The sequence below is a fragment of the Nannospalax galili genome, unplaced genomic scaffold (genome assembly GCF_000622305.1).
Source record: "Nannospalax galili isolate Female #2095 unplaced genomic scaffold, S.galili_v1.0 scaffold127, whole genome shotgun sequence".
In the NCBI taxonomy this organism is placed as follows: Eukaryota; Metazoa; Chordata; class Mammalia; order Rodentia; family Spalacidae; genus Nannospalax; species Nannospalax galili.
The window spans coordinates 9671257-9694040 of NW_008360326.1; positions in this window are offsets into that span (position 1 = coordinate 9671257).

Here is a 22784-nt window from a genome sequence, read left to right on the forward strand (position 1 = left end):
CTTCCTACATCAGTTAACATTTGTGGTGAAGACAATCCCCCACAGACTTGCCTACAGGCCAACCTGATCCAGACAGTCCCTCACTGAGACTCTGGATTCTAGATTGTGGCAAGCTAGCAATTAAAACTAACCACCACAGAGTGATGGTCTCTGTGAGACTTGTTATTTTTGTCTCTCAGCCTCACGTGATTGTCAGCTATTGTGCTGGTTTCATTGATCTCCTACCCGCAGCAAGCTGGAACTCTCAGCTTCTATCCTGGATGCCTTTGTGAGGTTCTTTCCTCTCTATGATTGTCAGCTATTGTGCTGGTTTCATTGATCTCCTACCCGCAGCAAACTGGAACTCTCAGCTTCTATCCTGGATGCCTTTGTGAGGTTCTTTCCTCTCTAGAGTCTTAGTCTCTTCATTTATCACTTATCAAATCTTGGATGATTTTTATAGGACTGATTTCGTATTTTTATTTTTTCTATGTATGAGCTTTGCTATGTTGTAAATTAATCCCTTATACCAGAAGACAATGACATTTTAGTTTCATCAAAATAGGGAATAATTAACAAGAAATTATCTCATGAGTCTTAAATATCATCTATAATGAAGATCAAAGTTACCCTACTGCTCCAGATTCCGTTGACAGGCTTCATCATATCTTGAAGTATGAAAGATTCCAAGAGAGAGGGAAAGCTACTACCATAAATCTCTTGCAATTTTCTTGAAAGAACATAAATGTTTCTGTCTTCATTTTCCATGCAATGTAATGACTTATTCTTTTGTTAATTATTGTTAGCCTCAGCTATCTGAAACAGAATTAATACATAAATAAATGCAGATTATTCTGAGCAGACCAGAGCTATAACATAGCTCATAAGCTTTTCTTTTAGAGACTAATGGAATACTCTTCAGGTTCATAATATTGACTTTGATTGTGTGTGATGTTAGCTTCCAACTCCATAGACTAAGCTGTTACAGGACAGGCAAGAGCTTTGGAGCTATGATTTATGGGCATAGCAGGAAAGTAATTCCATACTAAAGAAACAGAAAAAAAAATAGTTTCAATAATATAGAAGAAAATTGCTTAAATCCAGGGAGAGAGATAGTAATACAGGAATAAGAGGCATAAAGAGCACAAAGCAGGCAGACCAGAAAAGAAGCTCTCTTCCTCATAATGTAGCAAAAACACTAAAAATACAAAGAAAGGATACTTGTCCTAGTTAGCTTCCTGTTGCTGTGATGAAATACCAAAACCGAAATACCAAAAGGGTTTATTTCACCTTACAGCTTACAGTACATCATGAAAGAAAGAGGCAATAAAATCCCTAGAATGGAATAAAAATAAAAACACAACATACAAAAATTTATGGGATACAATGAAGGTTATCATAAGAGGAAATTTATAGATCTATATGCCCACACAAAAAACTTAGAGAGTACCCAAATGAATAAATTAATGTTGCACATTAAGGCCATGGAAAAGCAAGAGCATGCCAGACTCCAGTGGTAGACAAGGAGAAACAATTAACATCAGGGTAGATATTAAAGAAATGGAAACAACAAACAAAATACAAAGAATCAATGACACAGAGTTGGTTCTTTGAAAAGATGAACAAGATTGATAAACCCTTAGCCAAATTTATCAAAAGAAAGACACAGAAGACCAAAATTAATAATATGAGAGATAAAAAGGGAAACAGTATTACAGATACCAATGCAATTCAGAAATCATAAGGACCTAACTGAAAACCTATATTTCACTAAATTGGATACTAAAAACTGGATCCAGTTCTTGATATATATGACTTACCAAAATTACCAATATAAAATGACTTAACCAGATCTGCTCTATAACCAGCAACATGACTAAAGTAGTGATAAATCTCATGACTAGAAAAATCCCAGGACCAGAGGTATTCACTGTATAATTTCCCCCCAAACCTTCAAAGAACTAGTACCAATATTACTCAAATTAATCCATGAAATAGAAAAGGAAGGAATGTTTCCAAACTATTTTACAAAGCCAGTATTATCATCCTGATATCAAAATTAAGTAAGGGCACAACAAGAAGAAAACTATAGACTGATGTCCCTGATGGACATATATATATATATGTATATATGTATATATGTGTATGTATATATGTATATGTGTGTGTTCTCAATATAATACTTGCAAACTGAATTCAAGAGCACATCAGAAAAGATCATCCATTATGATACAGTCAGCTTCATTCTTGAGAGGCAGGGATAGTTCAACATAAATAGATCAATAAATGTAACTAATGACATGAATGGACGAAAGGATGGAAATCACATGATCATCTCAATAGGTACAGAAAAGGTCTTTAACAAGAGTCAACATTCGTTCATGATAATGACATGGAGAGGCTCTGGGTAGAAGGATAAAGGCTATATATGACAAACCTATAGCCAAAAATCATGCTAAACAGAGAAAAACTTCGAGTATTCCCACTAAGATCAAGACACGACCAGGGTGTCCACTTTCTGCTCTTATTGAATAGAGCATTTGAAGTCTTAGCTAAAACAACAAGACAAGAGAAGGAAATAAAGGTGATACTAATAGGAAAGTAGTCAAACTATCCCTATTTACAGCTGATATGATTCTATACATGAGGCCATAAAGACTCCACTCAAAATTTCTTAGAGCTGAAAAACACTTTCAGTAAAGTGACAGGATAAAATAACACATAAAACCAGTAATTGCCTTCCAATACACCAACGACAAACAGAAAGAGTGGTGCAAGGAGCTGAACAGGAGTTCTCTAGAGATGAAAGTCAAATGGCTGAGAAATACTTAAACATGTCCAACATCCTTAGTCATCAGAGAAATGCACTGATGAGATTTCATCTTACCCCAGTCAGAATGACTAAGAAAAAACAACAAATTCTGGTGAGGATGCAGAGAGAGGCCAACTCTTATGCATTGCTGGTAGCAATGCAAGCTGGTGCAGCCACTATGGAAAACAGTGTGGAGCTTTCCCAAAAAGCTCAAAATTGAGCTACTGTATGATTTATCCACACCACTCTTGGGAATATACCCAAAAGACTTTATGCCCTACTACAGAAATAACTGTTCATCCATGTTCATTGCTACCCTTTTCATAATAGCCAGAAATTGGAAACAACTAGATGTCCGTCAACTGATGAATGGATAATGAAGGTGTGGTACATATACACAATGGAATATTATTCAGCTCTTAAAAACCGAAATTATGAAATTCATAGGTAAGTGGATGCAACTGGAAACAATCATCCTGAGTGAGGTAACTCAGACCCAGAAAGACAAATGGTGCATGTTCTCTCTCATAGCTGGATGCTATCTTTGAAATCCTAGGTATGTACATCTCAATTTAAAAAATATCCTGTTAATATTTTTGTTTTATGTGTGTGAGTGTATTGCCTGCATGTAGGTAGGAGCACCCATGTTGTGAAATAGCCACGAAGGTCAGAAGAGGGTGTTGGATCCCCTGGAACTGGAGTTACAGACATATGGATGGTTGTTGGCCACCATGTAGGTGCTGGAAATCAAACCTGAGTCCTCTGGAAGAGCAGCCAGTGCTCTTAACCACTGAGGCATCTCTCCAGTACCTGTATGTTTCAATTTGAAAATACAGAGAAGTCAGGAAACTAAGAAATATCCATGGAGGGGAAGAAGACTCCTTCGTGGGAAGGATGGTAAGATGCAGTGATGAGGTGGAGAATGGGAGGGCAGGAAAGAGGAGGGAGTTTTGGGAGGGATTACTAACACTAAGGGTCTTTAGAAAAAGGCTATATGGGAACCTATCACTACAGAAACTTCTTAAGAATATACATTATAAAAATAAATTAAAAGGAATTACCTTATAACAGAGGGGCATTACACCTACTAGACAGCATAGGCTAACCAAATAAAACCCAAATGCTAGGAATAGAATCCCTCTCTTGAAGATATTGACCAGGAGTCCCATAAACCTTCAAACACTACTGGCCTTTGCCCCACTCTTGGTTACTTACTAGGACTTGACAGTAAGACCCTATTTCTGAAGGCACTACCTACTTGAGCTGTAGGACAAATAAAGAGAAAGCAGGCTGATGCTGGCCTCATCTCTACTGGTTAGCTTTCATAGTGGTGGAAGGTGCTATGAATGCTAGTAGAAGGAAAAAAAAATCATCAACCTTATGCAGCCGTGAATCCTGTGAACTACAACTGGTCTGTCAAGATATACAATAGTGGCACAAATATTATGGACTAATAAACCACTATCTAATTGGATTTAAAGTCTGTTTCGTAGGATAAAGTCCATACTTGATATTGATATCTGGCTTAGGAAACTGAGGCTAGACAGATCATAGGACATAGGGGATAGCCTAATACTGGTTTTCTATTAAATAGTTGTAGTATCAAATTGATTTCTAATGACCTATTGTTATACCCATAGATTAATGCATTACCTAAGAGAAGTTTCCTTACAAAGCAGATGGTGATTAACACAGAAACCCACAACTGGCTCATGTACAGAAAACAAGAGGTCACAGACTGCTTATCCCTGAATAGGACACCTACTTCAAACTTCTACCTCCCAAGGTTCCGGGATCATTGCGGAAGAGGGGCAGAAAGATTGTAAGAGCCAGAGGTGGTAGATGACCAAAGGAAATAGAGTTTTCCAGACAGCTGTTCAGTTACTCATATGAGCTCACAGCAATGGTCACAGCAGGCACAAGTCCCATGCAAGCTCAAACTAGACAAAAATCCTAGCATAGATATAGGGAAGTAGGTAAGAAATTACAACCCAGCCTAAGGAACTACTGGCAACTGACAGCTGTTGGGAGAGGGATAGGCAGCCACTTTCAAGGATGGGACTCTTGGTAGGTTAATCAGGCTCCAGTAGATGGACCCAAACTGAAGGGCATTTGGGAACACAAATGAAACTCTATAGGTCTTACTGTATATATAATATATGTATATTAAATTGGGTGGACGTAGTAAAGGGAGGTGCAGATAGGGGAGGGGATCTAAATACCATCAAATTATATTGTATGAAAACTGAAAAATGCAATAAAAACTTAAAACAAAAACACTAAAAAAGGAAATCAGGGAAACAATGTCATTCACAATAACCACATTAAAAACAACAAAAACCAACCAAACAAGCAAACTAAGCCCCGCCCTCGAATAAACTTAGTCAAAGAAACAAAAGACCTCTACAATGAAAACTTTAAGACATCAAAGAAAACAAGAAAGACAATAGACAATAGAAAGTTTTCCCATGTGCATGGGTTGGAAGAATTAATAGTGTGACTGTAGCCATCGTGCCAAACGCAGTCTACAAATTAAATGCAATCCAAATCAAAACTCCAGGGCCCTTCTTTTTTAATATTTTTTAAAATTATGTGTATATGTATGTTGCTGCATGTGGGTTTGTGCACCTGTGTGTATGTGCCTGCAGTGTCCAGAAGCATTAGAGCCTCTGGAACTGGAGGTACAGGAGATTTCAAGCCAGCTTACCTAAGTGCGGGAAACTGAGCAGACTATACTTTTAACTGCTAAACCATCTTTTTCCAGCCCCTCTAGGGCATTCTTTACAGACACAGAAACAATCAAAATTAAAAATTATACGAAAGCACACGAAAACATCAAGGATAGCCAAAGCAATTCTGAGTAAAAGGAGTACTTCTGGGGATATCACCATACCAGATTTCAAGTTATACCACAGAGACATAATAATAAAAACCAGCATGGTATTGGCACAAACACAGGTATAAAGGTCAATGGAATAGAACAGAAGACCCAGATATAAGTGTATGTAACTAGAGCTGCCTGAGTTTTGACAAAGATGCCAAAAATACACACTGGAGAAAAGACAGCCTTTACAACAATGGTGCTCAGAAAATTGAATATTGAGATGTAGAAGAATGAAACTGATCTTTACCTCTTACCCTGCACAAAATCTCAATTCTAAATGGATGAAGGACCTCAACATAGGACTGGATACTGTGAAAGTGATAGAGGGAAAAGCTTTGGCTATATTTCAATATGTGGGCATAAGTAAAGACGTTCTGAATAGGGCTCTGGTGGCATAGGAAATAAGACCAGCAACTGACAAATGGGGTCTCATGAAACTAAGAAGCTTCTAAACACCGATGGGAACTGCAAATCAAGTAGTCAACAAACCGGAAGAAAATCTTTGCCACGTGTACATCTGACATGTTTGGTGATTAGAATATATAAAAACTAAAAAGGAATTCATGGTTGGCACTGTAAATATAACCAAATACATATGGCCAGAGAGGTCATATATCCAAGAGAAAATCCTACCTCTGTCATATCTCTAGACAAATGTAATTTCTTACTGTATGCTAAATATGGATCCTTATATTTGCAGACAAGTATACTGTATACCACTCATCAAAGAAACTTCTTTTTGCAACAGATGGAGGCCATTACAGATTTCCACAACTGGCCGTACACAGAGAACATATGTCTGAGAGATGCCCAGCCCTAAGCGGCACATCTATAGTGAAACCTCTACACTAAGGCTCATGGAACTTAGCAGAACAGGGGGTGGAGAGAATACTAAAACATCCCTCAGCTCATAGAATGGAGTGCAATGCACATAGGCGGCTACAACTGGTTGGGTTTTAGAGAATAAGAGGCTGCAGAGTGCATGTCCCTGGATAGGACTCCTATATGAAACCTCAATCACCCAGGGCTCAGGGATTATTGTGGAAGAGGGGGAAGAAAGACTGTAAGAGTGCTTCATGAGCATAAAAAGTAGCTAACAACCACCTGCAACTCCAGCTCTAGGGGATCTAATGTCTTCTTCTGGCCACCATGAGCTTTTCATGACATGGGTACACTTACATACATGTAGGCAAAATACACATACACACAGAGTAGAAATAAACATATAAAAAAAGACTGAGATTCCACTTCACCCAGGTCAGAAGGGCCATTAAGAATAAAATGGCAACAAATTTTGACACAGATATAGGGAAAGGGGAACCCTTATACACTGTTTTTGGGAGTGTAAACTAGTGTAGCCATTATAGAAATCTGTCTGGGTGTTTCTCGAAGGACTAGAAATAGAATTTCCACATGATCTATCAATCCGGTTCCTGAGTATCTACTCAGAGGACTATCCTTCTACAGAGATACTTAAACATTGATGTTCATTGCTGCAGTATTCACAAGATCTAGGAAGTAGAATCAGCCAAGATGCCCACCAACTGATGAATGAATAATTAAAATTATGTACAAATGTACAATGGGATTTTATTCAGCTATTAAGAGAAATACAATTACAAAGTTTGCTGGAAAATGAATGGAGCTGGGGAATATACTAAGTGAGGTACTTCAGGCCCAGAAAGTCAAATGCCGAATGTACTTTCTCATATAGGGATAAAAGATTTGAGTTCTTGGATTTGTTTGTTTAACTTGGAATGTCTGTAGAGACCTGAAATGGAGAAAAGAGGCATGGATGGAATTAGAAGAGGCCTTAGGTGGATGGAGATGATAGAATGCATGTGATATGAAAACTGAGGCAGACAACATTGGGGAGCGACAGACTTTAACAAGGATTGGGGTAGGTGATGGGGGAGATGAGGGAGTCAATGGAGAGAGGTGAAACAGAACTAAAGCTGTATGAAGAAGTCACCTAGAAACCTACTACTTCGTAAGCTAAGTGAGAAACATAATTTTAAAAGTGTTTGAATGGAGGTACAGTACATGGTGATCTCAGAAGACATGGGTTATTAATTGAAAATCCCAGAATCATGTATGGGGATACTACCCTAAGAATTTTTGGCCATGAAGGCCCAAGAAGCCCCCAGATTATGGTCTTTGCCCTTGACTGCCCACCAGAACTGTAATATAAGGCCCTATTCTGAAGATACCACATACTGGGTGCAGAAGACAGGGGAACCATACTGGACCTAAACTGGCAAAGCTACTGCATCCATAGGCATAGCTGGCGAGTTGGCATTGTAACATGGAGAATGACCTTTGCTGGCTTTTCTCTTTCAGCTGCCTACCTAGCAATTTCAGCACCATGAAAGCTATGTAGCAGGCAAAAATATTTGAATTTGCCTACTACTTCAGAGTTTACATCTTCTCTGCTAGCAAGAACCAGTTCCCACTGGCCCTCCTTGGGCCTGGCCCCTTCCCACTGAGGCAGCTGGAGAGTGCCTGAGTAGCTGCACAAGTGTACCTCTCACCACTCATTGAATAAACTTCTTTTTGCAACAGATGGAGACTAATACGGAGTTCCAAAACTGGTCAAATGCAGACAATGTGTCTGTGAGATGCTTAGCCCTAAGTGACACATCTTCATTGTAACCTCTACATATAAGATAAATACATCTCTCAGCACTCAGCAGAGAAGTTTTCTTATGTAGCAGATGGTGATAAACACCGAAACCCACAACTGGCCAATGTGCAGAGAACAGGAAGCCACAGAGTGCTTATCCCTGAACAGAACACCTATTTCAACCTTCTGCTTCCCAAGACTGAGGGATCATTGTGGAAGAGGGGACAGAAAGATTCTAAGAGCCAGAAGTGGTGGACGGCCACAAGGAAACAAGGTTTTCCAGACAGCTGGTGAGTTACACATATGAACTCACAGCAATGGTAACAGCATGGACAAATCTCATGCAATCTCAAACCAGACAAAATCCCAGCATAGACATGGTGAAATGGGTAAGAAATTCCAATTCAGTCTTGGCAACTTTTGGCAACTGATGGCTGCTGGGACGGGGAGAGACAGTCTCTTATAGGGATGGGACTCTTGGCAGGTTAACGAAGTTCCAGTGGATGGACCCACACTGAAGGACATTTGGGGACACTAGTCAGACGCTGTTAGACTGTATATACACAATATATATGCATATATTATAATATATGTATATATTATGCATATATATAATAGAAGGGAGGTTTGGATGGCGAGGTGATCTAAATACCATCATAGTATATGAAAAATCAAAAAATTTCAATAAAGTTTAAAAAATTGAATTTAGTATCAGTAACTCGGACTGCTAAATTTGTGTAGGGCTTTCATTCCAAGATTTAGTTAATCCTTTTCTAGAAAAAGACACACATATGTATTTGCTGCTTTTCTTTCAAGGATGTTTGAGTTGGTGTGTTCCATTTAAAGCCTTTTATGCTTTGTTAGTGTCAAGGTGATGTCTCCACAGATGAGAATGCTGGAGAGGATGGATGTTTTGTTCTTTTCCTTTGAAGGCAATGTTCGTTTCTGCACAGAGATAAGACATGCTGTGCGCATTCTGGAGTGAGCTGGCCTGATGAGAGATACAATGTTCTCCATGTCCTTGTTCCTCAAATAACCCGGTGATGTAAACTAGTGACTCAGAGGTAGGGAGGAAGGAAGATAATATGTAATTTAAAGAATAACTACGTAAGTCATCCTCAAGGCTTTGTTCTTTATTCAATTGACTCTTTCTCAGAAAAAATAAACCAAGCACATTTTTTCTAATTTATATAGTTGATCTCCCTCATGAGACATACGCACCACTGTGGACTTCACGTACTTCGTCAAATCTACAGTCTCACTTTTAATATGTATCTGGACAGTGGTGTTAGTCTGCCTCAATCCAGGATGTGAGAAAAACAGACTTTACGAGGTTCACAGGTACCTCTGCTTCCTGGAGCGCTCTAATCTCTTCCTTTTGAGCATGGGCTGGTCCTACGACTTGCTTGTAGACAATAAAATATGGCAGAGGTGATGCCTGTCTCTTCACGGTTGTGATATACTATATCTGATCATGGTTTCTGTACTGTTAGTGAATTCTCTCCCTTGTTAGCTTTGATGGAACATATGTTGCCTGTTGAGTCCCCTATGAACAAGCTTACCATGAAAGGAGGCCCTCAGTGTCACTACCTGCAAGGACCTGAATCCCACCCCCACCTCCTTGGTGTGCTCTGAAGTGGATCGTCCGTCACGCAAGTCTTCAGCTGAGACCCGAGGCTCACTGGCCCTGTTCCTAAAGCCGAATGAGAGAAGGGGGCTGTGATGATCAGCTTAAATATCCACTTGCCACAACCTGGAAAGCCTGAATGAGGGTTAGCTTAGACTGTGTTGTCCTGTGGGCCCGTCCGTAGAGGATCATCTTGTTGATTGAGGTGGGATGGAAAACCCACCCTGGATGTCGTAACACCATCTCATGGGCTGGGCCCTGACCTGTGTGAGTGGAGAATGCTCACTGACAGTGAGCAAGCAGGTAGCACAGGAGTATTTATTTCTCTCTGCTCTTGAGTGTAAATGTGAGGGTACTAGCTTCTTGAGTTCCTGCCTTGACTTCCTCAAAATGATAGACTTTACCTTAGGATTATAAGCCAGATAAACCCTTTCTTCCCCTAATAAATAAAAGATAAATAAAACCAAGACAGGGACCTTGTAGGAGAGAGAGAAAAAGTGAAATACTGTACAGAGTGACCGCCATTTGATATCAGTGTATGCCTAGTCAACTGACACTGCTAGTGAAAAGAAATGATGGAATACTAAAGTCTTCTCTTTTCCCCAGAACTGAAGGTCTTGTGCAGAGACTCATTCATGCCTATCTTGTGATGTACCACTTTAAACCCATGGTAAGAAGTCTTAAAGAGGGATAAGTGAAATGGCAAAACTTACTCCATTTTGTTCTAGTTGGCTTTTGCTTTACCCTGTGTTTTTGTCCTGCCATTCCCACGGCAGCCAGCCAGGCAGATCATCTCATGCAAGTAGCTTCAGAAAGTACATTGTTTCTATAATACTTACAAGTAGCCAGGTAGCATGTCCAGATAGCACATCCTCCCTCCCAGTTATGCCTGCATCTCTATGGAGCCCATTGTTTCTGCAGTCTGAGAAACTTGATTTTCCTAATTGAAACTTTTTGTTAATTGAAAATCTCTTTGTTAACTGACCTGCCCCTGGTCTGATGTAACTATGGTGATCTGATGTAACTATGATTATTGGTCTTACCCCTGACATGATGTAATTGTGGTTTTAAGCTTTATAAACCCTGCCCTGCTTCTCCTCAGGGTCAAGAGTTTTCTTGGGCATGAGTCCCCTCTACGGCCATTGGTTTGCTTTTTAGATAATGAAGGACTTCTAATTTGACCATCACTATGTAGTGTTCCTCTGTGCGGTCTTGCTTGGTATATTACATAAGGAGATAAAGGGGAAATAACTGAGTGGGCCTAATGCCATGCTTTGTGGATGCCTCTTCTGCTGAGTGCTGGTGAACTTTAGAAAAGCAGTGCCTGGAAAGGCCATCAATCCACTGGCTGAGCTTACCTCCTGATGAGTCTGTACTCTAGGAACAGCAGGACAGCCTTGCAAAGAACCATCCTTTACATGGTGGGACTTACCTGCAGAGCAGATAGCTTGGCAGTATTCTAACTCTCTCTCTAGCCCCACTGTACCCTTTCTTAAACCTTCCCCATTGTAATTATTCTGTTCCGTTCTGATCTGTTCTGTGCTATAAATGTTTACTAAGCACTGGCTACATACCAGGCTATGCTCTAGGCAGCCTGGAGACATCAGAGAACAAAGCAAGACAAAACCAAACTCAAAAAACATAAGATGTACTTTCATCTTCATAAACCACTTCATAAGATGTACTTTCTAGTAGAACATCTTGACAGTAAATACAGTCAATGACTTTAACAAATAGAAAGGCAGATGCAGAAAATGCAAGGCATGGAGAAGTATCAACACTAATAGGGCAGTCCAGACACACCTCTGGGAAGGTGACAAAGAGCAAACAGTTTACAAAGGTAGGACAATTAGAGCCAGGTGTGGGGGTGCAGGCCTTTAGTCCCAGCACTTGGAGGCAGAGGTAGGCAGACCTCTGTGAGTTTGCGGCCAGTCTGGTCTACATAGTGAGTTTCAGGCCAGCTGGGGCTACAGGGAGACCCTGTCTCAAAAAGAGCCCTCCACCCTCAAAAGGTAGGACAATTAGGGATGTGCTTTCCTTAGACAAGAGTGTTCCAGACACTGTAGAGGCTTGAAGATGGAGTGTGTCTGGAATATTTGAGAAGCAGAAAGGAGATCTATAGAGTAAGGTTCAGGGAGGAGAATGTGAAGTGCTGACTCATGTTCTAAAAGGATTATTCACAGTAGGAAGCATCCATCAGTACTGCAGGCCCCCAGTGATGGGTTGCTGGTTTCTACAGATGAAGCCTGTTGTACTATCTCAGTCAGCAAAGCTGAAGGCAGGCGATCTTGGACTGTTAGCCTGAACTTAATGGCAGACATGCTCAGGCCCTTACAGCGTTTGGGCTCCTACAGGTAGTTGCTTCTCAGAAAACCCTACATCATCCTCATTACTGAGATATGAATGTGAACTCTCCCCCAGATGCTCATACACTTGAAAACTTGGTCCCCAGCTGCTGGTACTGTTTCGGAAGGCTGTGGAACTTTTAGGAGGTGGAGCCTGTTGGAGAAAGTGTGTCTTTGAAGGTGGAGCTTGAGATTTGAGATCCCTGTCCAACCCCACTTCCTGTCTTTTTTCTGCTCCCTAACTGGGGATACACTATAACCAGCTGCTTCATGCTGGTATTGTACCTTCTCGACCATTATGGGCTATATCTCTTATAAACCTAAAGAAACCCTTTTGCTTCTTGTTAGGTATTTGGTCACAGAAATGAGAAAAAGAACTGATACGCTCACTCATCTTCCAGGCAAGACTCCGTACTTGTCTTTGTCATAGTGTTTCCATTGCTTCCCCGCCCCAGCTTCTTCAGGGCCCACCCCCATATCTCTTTCACCCACCCGTACTTCATCCATACTGCTCATGTGTAACTCAGGCTCCATGTCCAAATACCTGCTATCACAAGCCAAAATGGAATCATCTTCAGATTGCTTCATGCATTTAGTCGTATTCCTCAGCCATGTCCTTATCTGCCCTGATCTGACTGTGGATCCACTGTTGCTCTGTCTGTCTGTCTCTTCTGAGCTGTGGTACAGTGCTACACACTGCAGATAAGAGGTGGGATGAAAGGCACAGCACACTGCTCAAACTCATACTGACTCTATTAGTCATTGAGTCTTAGTGACAAATTACCACACACAGTAGCTGAAAAATTATCATTTCTATTTTCAGTTTCTATTCGTTAGGAATCTGAACATGGCTTAGTTAGGTCCTCAAGTTATTAAGTTTTATATTTTTATTTTCCCACCTAAGACCTTGTGAAGCAATTATATATATATATACTCAAAATGACTTATCTTTTCAACTCTTTATCTGTGAAACACACTGACTCTAAGTTTTCTTTTTAATTAAAAAGCTGTTTTAGTTGACAAGAAATTGGGTTTAATTCTTTACTCTTGGCATTAGTGAAAATAAAAATGTTTCACACTGCATTGGCCTTGAGATACTCTTGGGCATGCAGATAAAAGCTGATCCATGCCCTGTTGTGTGGATAACAAAACATTGGGTCTATCCTATGCAAAAGATAAAACTCCAACTCTGTTGTTGGCCGTGCTGGTCCAAGAGACTCCAGAAATTACACAGGCTATTTCCATAGTCCTTGATTGCCTCCTAGAACTTGAAGGTAAGACCCTATTGCTGAAGATACAATATACATCAGACACATTTGGAGCAATGGAGCTGGAAATGACCTGTAAGCCACCTCCCCTGAAGTTTAACTCTCATAGTTTTGGAGAGCACTACAAAAGCTGCTAAGGGGGAACATCAATTGATTGTCCAACTCCAGCTTTAAGGCCTAATAACCCCATCAACAACACAGCAAACGACATTGGTGCAGTAGTGGCAATTTTATCTTGGGGGTAATCAATTGGACTTAAAACCCACTCAATGGGAGGAAACTCATGTGTAGTACTGTAAACATAGCCAAATACACATGACTAGAGAGGTCATAGATCTTAGAGAAAACCCCAAGGCTGTCATATCCTTAGACAAATGTAATTTCTTACTATGTACAAAATATGGATCCTTATATTTACAGACAGGTACCCCAGTCATTACTCATCAAAGAAGCTTCTTTTGCAGCAGACAGAGATAAGTACATAGTTCCATAACTGGTCATACACAGAGACTGTCTGTGAATTTCCCAAGCTTAAGTGGCACATCTACAATGAAACCTGTACACCTAAGGCTCATAGATCATAATAGAACAAGGCATAAAGAGGATGCTAATGCATCTCAATTCTCATTAATGAGCTCCCTCATTCAACAGAGGGTCAGGAACACAAAAAGTCATAAATGGCCAAATCATAGAGAATCATAGCTTGCAGACAAGGACTCTTATTTTAAACTCTACCCATCCAGGGCTCAGGGGCCATTGCAGAAGAGAGGGCAGAAAAATTGGAAGAGCCAGGGAGTAGGTGCATGACGTTATGGAAATAGAATCCATAGGCTCCTGGAACCTTGCTCACATGAACTTACACACAAGACCCATGCAAACTTAAGCAGACAAAATCCCAGCACAGAACTGTGGAAATGGCCAGTAGGCCCCAATCTTAGTTGAAGAATTATTGGCAGCCGATTACTGCTGAGTGAGGAAGAGCTGATATTCTTAAAATGAGGGACTCTAGATAGACTGACTAGACCCCAGTGGATGAACTTGCACTGAGGGATGTCTGGGGACACTAACTTGACATAATAGGCCTTAACACAAATGAATGTATGAATTCTAGGAGGAGGCCCATGGGAGGGAGCCAGTGGGGAAGGAGGTATAAAGATGATTAAGATGTTCTGTGTGGAATACACAAAAATTCAATAAAATTTTTTTTAAAACTCCAACTCTGTTACATTTGAGACAGTGTAAGACATCAGTTTGCAGTCTTCATAACCTTATAGGTTGAGTTTTATTTGATTATTGAAAATGAAGTTGTTAGCTCAAAGGACAAGAAATTTCTAAACTTACTGATTGCTGTATTAGTTTGCTTTCTAATGCTGTGATAAAACACTCTCACCCAAACCAACTTGTGGAGGAAAGGGTTTGTGTGGTTTACATGTCCCAATCACAGTTCATCACTGGGGAAACCAGGGCAAGAACTAGGACCAGGAACCTGGAGGTAGGAACTGAAGCATGGACCATGGGGGAAAGGAGGAACACTGCTTCCTGGCTTGCTCCTCTGGCCTGTGCTCAGCCTGTTTTCTTATACAACCCAGACCCACCTACCCAGGGCTGGCACTGCCCACAATGGGCTGGGCCCTCCTTTATCAATTAGTAATTAAGAAAATGCCTCACACATAAGGCCACAGGACAATCCAATGGAGGCTTTGCTTCACTGAAGTTCCTCTCTTCCCAACTGTGCCAACTTGACAACTCAAACTGTCTAGCACAGGGTATTAGCTTAGGGACTGTTGTCTGTTAGATATACTGCTTGACTTCTAGACAAATGTCAAGCTAAAGTTTGGAAGACCGACATTTTGAATAGTGAAAATATTTTCATATACACTCACACAAACAACTTACCTTGGGCATTTCCCCCCATTGCTTTCTGTGGGAGGTGGTTTTGTTAATCATAGAACAACCCAAGATTGCCTGGACTTATCTCCTAAATGCTTTCCCTGAGTTGGATGGTGTATTAGTTTCCTATGATTGTCATGACAAATTACCACAAACTAGGTGGCTAGAGTACCAGAAATTCGTTGTTCACAGCTCTGGATGATAAAAAATTAAATCAAAGGGCCAGCAGCTTGGTTCCTTATGAGGGTTGTGAGGATGAACATTTCAATGCTTCTAGATTCTGGTGGCTGCTGACAATTTTAGCATTTCTTGGATTGTATAAGCCTCACCCAGATCTTGTCTTTGTGTTCATATGATGTCTTTTCTGTGTATATGTCTGTGTTCATATTTCCCCTTTCAATAATAAGATGCTAGTTGAGTGTATGTCTCTGGATAGGACTCCTATATTAAAGCTCTGTCACCCAGGGCTCAGGGACAATTGCAAAAGAGGGTGGAAAAAACTGTAAGAGCCAGGGGAGTGGTGGATGACCACAAGGAAACAATTTTCCTGGCAGCTGGTAACTTGCTCATACGAACTTACAGCAATGGTAACAGCATACACAAGACCCATGCAAACTCAAACCAGATAAAAACCAAGCATAAAACTTGGGAGATTGGTAAGAAGCTCCAACCTTAGCTGAGGAACTTTTGGCAACTGATCACTGCCGGGTAAGGGAAAGCTGATCTTTAAAGGGGTGATACAAGATAGACTGACTAGGCTCCAGTAAATGAACTCATACCGAGGGACATTTGGGAACACAAAGTTAACTCAATGGGCTTTAATATATATGACAGAATGCTTGAAGTCCTGTGGGTGGGCTATGGAGGAGTGCAGATAGGGGAGGGGGTTGAAATATGATTAAGATGTATTGTATGAAATGCACAAAAATTCAAGTGAATATATATTATGAATTAAAGAAAGATGCTGGTCATATTGGATTAGGGAACCACCCTATTCCATTGTGATGACCTTAGTTTAATATATTATATTATCAATGAATACGACATATAAGGTCAAATTTTGAGGTGCTAAGAATAAAGACTTCAATATATGAATCTTTAAAAAATTTGTATCCCAGGCTGGCCTTGAACTCATGATCCTCCTGCCTCTGCCTTTTTAGCTTATCTTACTGGCTTGCACCACCACAACTGACAATGTATGAATTTTTGCGGGACATAATTCAACTCTTTAAAAATTTTATACATTCTTTTGCAAATTCCTATATACATGTATATGATACACTTTGATGACACTCCCCGCACTGTTGTCCTTTATTTTATCCCCTTTCCTGCCCCATTAAACCCCTTCTTCCCAAAACTTGTCCATGTGTGTACCTTACTACATTTAATTAAGGCTATTTATCTGAGCATGAGTGGGGATTATTTAATTAAGCAAAGGCAACTTACCACTGGCTATACCAGGAATATGATTCCTTTCCTCCAACAGTCATTATTAACTACCTATAGCTCCTAAACTGCCACATGAGCCCCTCTTCCATCCATGATGGAGTGTTGATGTGTCTAGTCTTTTGCAGGTCCTGTAACAGTGACCGCCACTGCTGTGAGTTCATGGGTGCATTAGCCATGTTGTGTCCAGATAATAGCATTTCGTAGCACTCTTTCCCTTCCTCCAGTTCTTACATTCTTGCTCCTCATCTGTGATGTCCCCTGAATCTTTAAGGAATGGTACAGATACCCCACCTAGGGCTGGGTACTCAAAAGTCAGTTATTCTCATGAGACTATACATTAGCCGTGGCCCACTGCAGAGAGAAACTACTCTTAACCAAGGCTGCAAGCAGCACTAATCTAGGAGCACACGCATAAATATATAGAAAGCAATTTGAGGACATGACCATTTAGCAAAACCACAGTAGTAAGTTCCGCCTTAAGGCTATGACTGCCTCAGCCATGGACTTTTGACCAGGTTTACAGCAGTGGGCATGAATGCCTCCTGTGTAGTGAGCCTCAAATCCAACTGGAGAACAGTTGGTTACCACCATAACATTCATGCCACTGCTGCACCAGTGGGTGCATCTTACCTGACAAGTTGGTATTACAGCTCACAGAGCTCACAGCTAGGTGGGACCATTGATGACTTTTCTCTACCAGGAGCCTATATAGTACCTTCTGGCATTATGGGAGATAACCAGTAGAAAGGAGATTTCCAGATCATCCCCAACTAAGCTTCTTTATTCCTGTAACAAAAGTGAGTGGTATTTTCAGAAATCCAGTCATGTTATCTCATTCTTGTGGGCAACCAAGAGCAGTGGTAATAGACTGTATTGTTTGTGGGCCTCTGGGGTCTCCTTAACCAACAACTCATAGGGTAGTATTGCACATCTGGCACTAAGATTTCCATTTAATAACCAATGGCTTTTGAGAGTAACATTAACCACACACAGACAACTCAATTCTTAACAGATAGGCTTATGGAAATAAGATGTGTGAGTGAAGTGATTTCTTGGGTTTATTGTAATGGGTTTGAATGAAACAAATCATTATAATTATTTTATAATAATAATGTGACCAACTATGAATGCTAGACTTTGAAATGCTAAATAGAGATGAGAAAAAACACATGCATTTCCCTTTTCACTTTTAGTGAAATATTTATAATTTCAAAGAAACAGGAACTTTCAGCAATATTTGACATGAAGACTAGTCTCTAGTCACACTTTATTATGTCTCTTTGGAAGTTAGAATAATGGTCCCTACAGATGTTCACATCCTAATTAGGGGAACCTAAGGGCTGTTATCTTATGTATCAAAAGGGAGTTTCCAGATATTATTAAGGTTAAAAAGCTTGCCATCGGAGGTTCATTTAAATTATTCAGGTGAGTTCAACTTAATAAGTCTTTAAAAGCAGAAACCTTCTATGGCTGAAGACGGATGTGACTAAAGAGGACAAGTGAGAAGAAGATACAATCATCTCTTCCCTTGAAGACAGAAGAGGCCAAGTCAGTGAGAAATCTGTTTTCATTTATTTTCCCATCGCTTTGATGAAATGCTCTGACACAAGCAACTTAAGGGAGAAAATGTTTATTCTGGCTTATGGTTTAAGAGTAGCATTATTGTGGTAGGAAAGTCAAGGCAGCAGGAAGCAGAGAGAGAGATGAATACACACTGCTGTACATCGCCCTGTCTCCAAGTACACTGTCCAGGATCCCATCCAGGGATCGGTACCACCCACAGTGACAGGTTGTCCCACCTCAGTGAATGCAATCAAGATAGTTTCCACCAGCATGTTGAGAAGTCAACCTAATCTAGATCATCTCTCACAGGTGCATTCAGAGTCTTGTCTCCTAAGAGATTCTAGATTCTGTGGAGTCGATAATTAACGGTGGCCACCACATTCTCCAAGCTGAAAAAGGTATGGGAATGATTCCCCTAGAGCCCCCATAAAGAATCAGAGTCCTGCAGATATCTTAATCTTAGCCCAGTGAGGCTCTGGTTACTCGTTTGATTTCTAGAGCTGCAAGATTAAAATGATTTTGAGTAGTTTTAAGCCCCCTCATTTATGATTGTTATAGCAGCAACACAAAACTAAATAAAAAGTTAACTGGATTGTGTCTGTATATTGACTGCCCAGCACAACCCTATATACATAGTATATTCTGTACAAATAGTTTATAAATTTTTGAGGAATATGGATCACAAGTTTGTTTCGAAAAGACAGAAAAGCTACCAATTTGGAGTTTGGGTCATTTTTAGGTCTAAGGATAAGTTAAACAAGTTTAGAAAACTAAATTTAAAATCCTACTTGATTTCTTAAGTGGGTTAACTGTGTCTCACTTTTGCTTGGATCAATGAAAACATATCTGGCTTTTTAGATATGTTGGGTAAATTTCTTTGTTACTACATGTTCTGGATAATTTTTTCACTGGAGTGTGTGGAGGTCAGCTAGACACAGGTGCAGTTTGGTTGAGTTGGTTAAATATTGTGTCAGGTTCCCTGGTGAGTCAGTCTCAGCTGGACTATTAAGGGCAGGAAGTGAAAATTATAAGGGGAGAGCTTTCTATAATGAGAGAGTGCAGGGCTGATGAGCAGACCTGTAAAGTAGCCAGCATCTCTGTAGGGGAAGGGACCACTGCAGATAAAAGCAAACAATGTTACTCTTGCTGAGAGAATTATAGTGTAAAAAGCCTAGCCAAGGTTCACCTGGGTATTTCTCAGCAGCCAAGGACTATTGGAAGGAAAGGATAATGTGTTATTACCTCAATGAGAGCCTCATAGGAGTTCCAGTCAATTTTCCTCTCTTGATTTTCCTTGCTCAAGGATGGAGGTAATAAACTATAGCTTCATGAAATGAGACCACAGCAATCATTTCCCTCTATGGCTACTTCTTTCTTGGTCCTGTCCTAATTATATTTTGTTTTTTCTATTTCTTTCAATTTTAAGATCATTACCTCTCCTGAGGCTGGAGAGATGGCTCAGTGGTTAAGAGCACTGGCTTCTCTTGCAGAGGACCTGGGTTTGGTTCCCAGCAACTACATGGTGGTTCACAACTGTCCTTAACTCCAGTTCCAGGGGATCTAACACCATCTTCTGGTCTCTGTGGACACTGTATGACATCTATGCAGGAAAACACTCATACATATAAAATAATAAATAAATTCATGCAGGCATAACATTCATACACATAAAATAAAAACAAATTTTTAAAAATCATTACTCCTGTGTGTGTGTGTGTGTATGTGTGTGTGTGTGTGTGTGTGTGTGTGTGTGGTGTATGTCTTTCTGCCCCTGTCTCTTTCTGTCTGTGTATGTGAGAGGGAACACATTCCACGGCACATGTGGAAGTCAGAGGAGAACCTACAGTTCAGTCCTCTCCTTCTACCATACAGGTCCCAGAGATCTAATTCATGGCACCAGGCTTGACATCAAGCACCCTTACTGATGACCTATCTGGGTGGACCATCCTTTTCTAACTTAATATCATCTTGTCATATTTGATTATCAGTGAGGGAATGCAAATCTTACAGAATGAGAGAGAGAGAGAGAGAGAGAGAGAGAGAGAGAAAGAGAGAGAGAGAGTCTGAAATTGCTGACTCAAATGTAGCAATGTGAATTTTCAGAGGAGTATTGTCCTAGCAACTTCTAGACTTGGAATCTTCTTTGTTTTTTATGGTTATATGTCAAAATTTGTTTTGTACATTGACAGACTAGAGTGATATGTTAAGTGTATTAATATACTTGCTCTTGCTATAATTAAATACCATATCTGGGTCCTGTATAAGGAAGAATTAGGCCACAAATTGGAGGAGGAAAGTCTGAACAGGCCCTGGTAAGGGCTGCCCTGGCTTCGTCATCTCATGCAGACAGTACCATGACCAGTGCACACTGGAGATCACTGAGACAGGAAGTGAAAGTGAGTTTGAAGTTTTACATCCCAAGAGAATTATGTTAACCACTTCGGAGGACACCTCTCCCCCTCAATAATCCAAGGACCTCCCACTACATTTCATCTCTTAAAGGTCCCACCATCTTTTAACCAAACTGAAAACCATGAGAGTATCATTAAGAAAAAGAGAAAATATAACTTACCAGAGCTACATAAAAATTGTTTCTTTGTCTCTCAATTAAAAGAAAAAAAATGACCATAAAATAAGCTTGCTATCATTGTTATTTAAATTATGAAACGTTCATTTTTATTATTTTAATTTTGTGTGTTTGAGTATTTTGCCTGCACGAATGTAAGCATACCTGTGTCATGCAATGCCCAAGGAGGTCAGAAGGTGTAAGATCCCCTGGAACTAGAGTTATGGGTGGTTGTTAGCCACCATGTGGGTTCTGGGAACTGAACCCAGGTCCTCTGCAAGAGCAGCTAGTGCTCTTAACCACTGAGCCATCTCTCCAGACCCCTATTTAAGTTTTTAAAAATGTTATTGTGGTGGTTAGTTTTGTCAACTTGGTACACTCTGGACTCGTCTGAGAGTCTCAATGAGCCATTGTCTAGATTAGGTTGGTTTGTGGGCATGTCTGTAGGAGATTGTCTTAATTGCATTAACTGATGTGTAAAGACCCATCCTAAATGTGGGAAGCATCTGGGTTTGAGTTCTGGACTGTATAAGAATAGAGAAAGTGAACTGAGGGCATGCATTGATTCCTCTCTGTGCTTGACTCTGCATGTGGTATGACTTGCTGCTTTACGTTTTTGCTACCTTGACTTCCCACAAGGATGGGCAGTAACCTGGACTTGTGAGCTAAAATAATCCCTTTCTTCCCTACGTTGCTTTTGTCAGAGGATTTTATCACAGCAGCAGGAAAGGAATCCAGGACAGCCGCTTTATCTAGATGTGGTAGTATATACCTGTATTCCCAGTGCTAAGAAGGTAGAAGCAAGAGAATTATGAGTTCAAGGATAGCCTGGGCTACATCGTGACACCTTTTTCAAACAACAGCAACAATAATAATAATGCCATTCTTATGTCTGCTTTACTGTCAGCGAAAAACCTAATTCATAACAAATCATCTTATTCTATATACATTGAGAGTTTATACTTAAAATAATGGTCCTAAGGCATTGACAAGCTAGTCAAATGAACAGCAAAGATTGACATTTTCTACTGATTCCTCCATCTGCATCAGAAGACAGTAACAGAGAGCAGTGCATTTTAGACAACTTTCAGTAAGGATGAAATTAAAAATGGTGTTCATCTCAATTATTTGCTACCTGACCAACACCATCAGCTCTAACTCCAAAGCAGATTCTGCATGTACCATGTGTCATTTCTCCCATAGTGCCCTTCCAGCAGGCCTCCAGTTCCCCCTTTGCTTCACCATTATTCACAGAGAACCCAAACAGACCCTTTAAAAATGTGAACCAGGTCATGTCTTTCAAGACCTTCAGCAGATTCCCATTTTGCTAGCTGAATTAGTTACTTTGTTGTTGCTGTGAATAAACACTATGACCAAGGCAACTTATAGAAGGAAGAGTTTATTTGCCTTATGGTTCCAGAAGGGTTAGGGTCCTTCCTGTCAGGGGAGGCATGGCAGGAGGCAGCTGGAGCAGAAAGCTGTACACTCACATCTTCAAGCAGGCACAGGAAGCAGGGAGACAAACTGTAAGTAGGGCAGGGCCATGAGCTCTCACAGCCCACCCCCCAGTGACATCACCCCCAGTGACGTGCTTCCTCCAACAACACCACACCTCCTAAACCTCTGAGAACAGCACCACCAACTAGGTACCAAATTTTCAAATACCTGGAGCCTGTGGAGGATAGTCTCATTCAAACCATCATGGTAGAATATACTCTTACACTGTGTCTTTTTGGGGTACTTACTGCAACTTGACATCATATATATATATATATATA